Below are 6,315 nucleotides of genomic sequence, written 5' to 3'. Positions count from 1 at the left end.
ATCGCCACTGTCACCCCTGGTCCTGAGTGGTTCATCTGTCCTAGATTCCCTGCATTTCCAATTCCCATCTGTACCGCTGTGCATCATCTGGTCTAGCCAGATCTGCAAGGCAGAATTGGGGTCCTGGTAGTTGGGGGAGGTACCTTTCTTTGTGCCCCACCCTGAAACATGCTGATTTTTTTTGGTTAACAGCTCAACACGTGACCTACTAGGTCATCAGTAAAGGCCTGACTATATTTCCAAAAATTAGCCATCAAAAACCCTGTAAAGCAGAGTTCTACTCTGACATAGATGACACAGTTGGAATTTACTGGATGTTAACTGATTATTTGTAATATGTGGAGAATAATAGTACTTACCAGATGGTGTAGTTGTTGGGCTGTGGTAATTGAGGTTAGCAGTTCAAAACCACCAGCTACACTGAGGGAAAAAGATGGGGCTTTCTACTCCCATTAACATTATAGTCTCAGAAACTCACCAGGGCAGTTCTAACCTGTCCTATAGGGTTGCTGTGAGTCAGTATCAATGGGATGGTAGTGAGAACCTTACAGGTTGTTGTAAGATTTAAATGAGCTAATACACGTATTTGAAAAAGAATTTAGGAAAGCTCCTAGAATCTTTTGAATCCACCTGGTTCCTGTAATCTAGCCATGGTGGATTAAGTACTTGACAAATGTTGAATATTATAATCACTATTACTTTAAGAGTGGGCAGGAGAGTGACTCTTAATTCTCTGTTTACATGTTTCTGCTCAATCTTAACCAGCATTGTTCGACATTGTTTTTTCCATGCTTAATTCATTGTTATCCTAGAGAAGGTTGCTTGCTTATAAAATAAATTTGTTGAAGGAAGAGACGAGCCAGTCAGGGTGCAGTATAGTACCAATGAAACATACCAACTTTCTTCTAGTTCTTTAATGCTTCCTCACCCCCACTATCATGGCCCCAATTCTACCTTACAAGTCCGACTAGACCAGAGCATGTACACTGGTACAGATAATAGCTTGCAACACAGGTAATACAGGAACGATAAACCACCCAGGACCAATAATGAGAGAGTAGTGATAATAGAAGGGTAAGGGGAATGTGCAGGGAGAAAGGGGGAACCAATCACAGTGATCAATATATAACCCCCTCCCAGGGGAATGAACAACAGAAAAGTGGGTGAAGGAAGACAGTGGTCCATGTAACACATGAAAAAAACTTTTTTTAATTATCAAAGGTTCATGAGGGAGGGGTGGGGGATGAGCTGATACCAAGGGCTCAAGTAGAAAGAGAAAATGATGAGGGAAACACATACAAATGTGCTTGACACAATGTATGTATGGATGGATTAGTATAAGAGCTGTACAAGCCACCAATAAAATGATTTTTAAAAATATTCACGAGGATGGGAGGGTAGGAGAGGAAGCAAGTAGAAAGAAAATATTTTGGAAATGTTGATGGCAACATATGTACAAGTGTGCTTAATACAATTGCTTGATAGATTGTTATAAGATTTGTAAGAGCCCCCAAATAAAATGATTAATTTTAAAAAGCTCTAAGAGCCCACAATAAAATGGTAAAAAAAAAAGTTTGTTGAGAGCATGAATTAATGAATGACTGACTGCTGACAAGCAGTTGCACTACAATGACAGGTACTATTACAGAGTTTTGAGTACCAGGTACTTGGCAGGGCATGAAAGAAGATAGACCAACTTTGTTACTTTGTTTTTATTATGAATTATATGGAGGTTTATAGAGCACATCATCAATTTTACCTTCAAGGGTTCATACCTATTTTGTTTCATCTCCTCCAGTGCAGCCCCCTCAATGTACTATCATACAAACTGCTTCCTGTTTCCATCTTTCCTTCTTTCCTAACCCTCTGTACTACTTTGATCTTTGGTAAGTGCTGCCCTTTCGATCTTAAGTGGTTGACTATTCTAGTGCATGCACGCACGTTTTCAGTTCCAGACCTGAAGGGTGGCTAAGGGTCCTGTGAGTTCCACTAGTCTCTATCTAATCCTGATCTCTTTTATGATTTTGGGTTTTGTTCCACATGTTCCTCTCACTCTACCCAGAACTTTCTAATAATAGCCTTTTCAGAGCAGCAGTAGTGGTGGCCAGGCACCATCTAGTTTTGGTTTTCTTTGGTGAGGTGGGTGGGGTGGGGTGGAGATGTGACTACATTTGAACACTTCAGGAAACATTTCACTTCCATGCTTTTCACAACACAGAGATCCAGAGCAAATACGTTGGGAACTAGGGAAAGATGCTAGCTAACTACTATGGTGATATTCCAGAGGAAATTCAGACAGCAAAGGAAAAGACTAGCTCATTCCAGCCAGAGACCAATCCAAAGTGGGTGATATCGCCCCCTAGCGGGCACTGGAACGCACCAGAGGGATTGCAAAAGCAGGTATATGTACTTTATCCAAGGATTCCTGGTGGCTTATTAGTTATGCATTGGGCTGCCACCCGAAAGGTTAGAAGTTTGAAACTACCACCAGCTCCAAAAGGAAAAGATGAGATTTTCTGTTCCCATGAACAGTTACAGTCTCAGAAGATCAGAGGAGGGTTCTATACTGTCCTATAGGGTCACTATGAGTTGGCATCGACTTGGTGGCAGTGAATTTGGATTTTTAGTCTTATACTTTATCATGGATTGTAGGCTATAGTACAAAAGCTTTTAATTGCCACTGGGGCACTGGGTAATGTTTTTTCTGATAAGGGGGTAGTTGGCCAAATAAGGTGGTTGGAAACCTATGCGTTACACCCTCACCTACTCCCTCACCACTGAGTCGTTTTTGGACACATACCAGACAATATTTCATTACATATTTCATTTATAAATACTTTGATATCTATATTTCAACTATAAAGGCTTAAAAAAGAAAACCCACAACCACAATAGGATTATCATACTAAAAACTAACCAACATTAATTCTCAAATATCATTTAATACCTAGTCAATGTCCAAATTTACTTGGTTGTCTCATTTTTAGAAATTGTATTTGGTTAATTTGAATCAGAATAAAAAAGGTCCATAGCTTGCATGTATATGATATGTGAATTGCGAACCATTTTACAGAGGGAAACTGAGAATCTGAGAGGACCATATGTTTGGTATTTAATAAATATTATATTGAATCTGACCTGGCACAGGTGTTGGAGATATAAAAATTATAAACAGAGCTTCTGCTCTCAAGGGATTCAGTCCTATGTTTCCGAAATGCTCAGTGGCTGTATCTGTTCTTAGTATGTGTTTATGCTTTCCCAGATAAAGTCCTTTAAAAACTTTTCATGACCGCCATTGTATTTGTAATGCCTGGCATAGCCCTAGTACTTAGTAGGTCTTTAACAACTATGGAGAACATTGAATAATTTGGTGTGAGCAGTGGGAAGCAGTGATGCAAGTGAAGCAGTCATGCAAGACAGTGACATGCTCAGGTTTACATTGCAGGTATGTAACTCAAGTTGCCAGTTGGATTGTAGCAGTGGTAACTGGATATGACATAATAGACTGAAGGCAGGAAGACAAGGAAGGAGACTGTTGCAGAGTCCACACTAGAAAAGACAAGGGCCAGAAGTTGGGCAATGACAGTGAACATGAGGAGGAGAAACAAACTGAAAACCTACTGAGATCGTACATTTGATCAGATTTGGTAATTTCTTAGATGTGGAGAAAATGAGAAAAAGTGAAGAGTTCCAGATATTTGGCTTACGTTGTAGTGGTACCACGAACCCAAAGCCAGAAAACCCACCCCATCACCATTGAGTTGACAATCAGATGCATTACAGAGTAGAACTGTGTTCCATAGGGCTCTCGGAGTAAAGACGAGTTTGGGGTGGGGAAGATGAGTTCCATTCTGGACTTGCTAAGGTTGGAGTATCCAGTGTTCTGGAGGTTTTGTCCGTCAGGTCTATGATGCTGAACATCAGGAGAGACAGCTCAAAAGTGAAGATCTAGGAGCCATGATCATGAAGGTGGATGTGAAAAGTCTGACAGTGTATGTTATCCCTCAGGGAGAGCATATGCAGTGAAACAGGAAGCGAGCTGAGGATGGAACCTTGGATAACCCTGATAAGGAAGGGTCAAAGAAGGAAAAGTCATGAGAAAAATGGAGAAGGAACAGCCAGGGATATTGGGGCGGGGGAGGGGGGTGGACCATGAAAATGTGGCCCCAAAGAAGCCCAAGGGCATAGAATTCAGAAAGAAAGGAATGGAAGTGGTCAGCACTTTGGAGGCAGGTCAAAAGGCAGCAGGAGATATTCAGTGTGGCCAAGGTGAACAACCAGCAGGAAGGGAGCCCAGAAAGGTTAGTTGCTGAGTATAATTAAGTTCACTGAATTCTACATGTTAAAAGAAAAAAGTAAAATTGCAAATATTTTGTTCCATTATTAGGGTTAAATAAAAAAGTTATTGCTATAAAATCACAGCAACTGTCATTAAATTATTAAAACATGAAGATATTGTTTCCTGATAGAGCCTCCATCTAGCTATATACACTTTCCATTTCTCGAACGCTTCCCTGAAGAATCTGGCACTCTTCTGAGCAGCAGTTTTGGCATTCTCAGACAACTCAAGTTGTATTCATTTGAAATGTTCTTTGAATTTGGGAACAAGAAAACATTTAAAAGGGCAATATCAGGGCTGTAGGGTGGATGGGGTAGGGTTTTCCCATTAAATTTTTATAGGACAACCCTTGTTCCTCTTGAAGAATGAGCAGATGTGTTGTCATGGTGGGGGGAAAAAATTCCTCAGTGCAACATTCCTGACCTTTTTCTTACCGATACACTTTTCCATTAGAAACAAAACAAAATTCACTGCCATAGACTCAATTCCAACTCATAGCAACCCTATAGAACAGAGTATTACTGTCCCTGTGGATTTCGAGACTCTAACTCTTCACAGGAGTAGAAAGCCTTGTCTTTCTCCTATAGAGTGGGCTGGTGGTTTTAAACTGCTTGACCTTGTTGTTAGTAGCCCAGCACATAACCACTATGCTACCCATTTCTTCCTAATAAACCCCCATGATCATCATATGTCCTTCAAGAAAATCTATCAAGGTTACTCCTCAAAAAAACATTCACCTGACCTTTCTGCTGTGAATGTAGCTAGCCCAACAGAACAACTTGGAAGTCATTATTTCAATTGGACCCTTCTTTGCAGACAACCTAAGGAGATTAAGACAAGTATATTACTGAGAGAACTTGTCTGTAGCCACCCACTGATGACAGCAACATGTTTAAACACACTTTGTTGAGGATATATATCTATATCTAGATATATATCTGAACTAGAACCAGCAATACATTTTTTTTACTTATTCTTGGTCTATTTACCAATTTTCTAAAAAAAAATTTCACAGTGGAAAATTACCAGACTCGGAATGCATGCTTTATCGCTGATTTTCTGTGTGACTCTAGGTGCTTCACTTAACCTGGGTGAGCCTTTCTGACCTCTCATGGAATGTGATAATGATCTCAGCTGTATTCCAATTTATAAGGTTTCAGCGGACAAATTAAATGACGTGAGAAATGATATTTGGCATAAAACTCAATGCATAAAGTGTGAAAAGACTGTTTATTATTACAAAATAAACGTTGGTAATTAATTAAAAAGTATATTTGTGTTACCTGACATTCAAGGGAAAGAGCTGACATAGCAATCTTAAAAAAAAACAAAAAAAAACTCAGCATCTTCTCTTGGGTATATTGTAACAACTCTTGTTGGAGTGTCTGCAATTCACTTTAGATATTTCAGCATAGAAAACCAAAATTACGCCTATTGCCCTTGATCTGATCCAAGCTCACAATGACCCTGTAGGACGGAATCGGAATTACCCCATAAAGTTTCCAAGGCTGTAACCTTTCACCCTGAAGAGCTGCTGCTGCGTTAGAACCACTCACTCTTCAGTTAGCAGCCAAGCACCTACCTAATCATTAGGACTCCTATTTCAGCATGTTGCTGTTGGGTGCCATCAATTGGGTTCCCACTTGCAGTGACCATAAGTGCAACAGAAGAAAACACCGCCCATTCCTGGGCCATCCTTACAATTGTTTGAGCTCACTGTTGCAGCTACTGCTGTCAATCTACAATGTGATATGTAGGTGGTTAAATGAACTAGAGTGGATTACTAGCATTTGACATATTCTAATTAGAAATCTTCTCCCAATGTGTAATCAGATAAACTTTGAAAGTCCCTAATCAGTATTTCAGAGGTTCCCGGGTAATATAAAGAGTTAAGCCTTGGCCTGCTAGCCTAAAAGTTGGAGGTTCGCATCTATCCAGAGGCACCTGGGAACACAGGCCTGGGCATCTGCCTCCAA

Source organism: Echinops telfairi, unplaced genomic scaffold (genome assembly GCF_000313985.2).
Source record: "Echinops telfairi isolate 266 unplaced genomic scaffold, ASM31398v2 ScPeMD7_47;HRSCAF=170, whole genome shotgun sequence".
In the NCBI taxonomy this organism is placed as follows: Eukaryota; Metazoa; Chordata; class Mammalia; order Afrosoricida; family Tenrecidae; genus Echinops; species Echinops telfairi.
Note: the sequence above shows the minus strand (reverse complement) of the source record.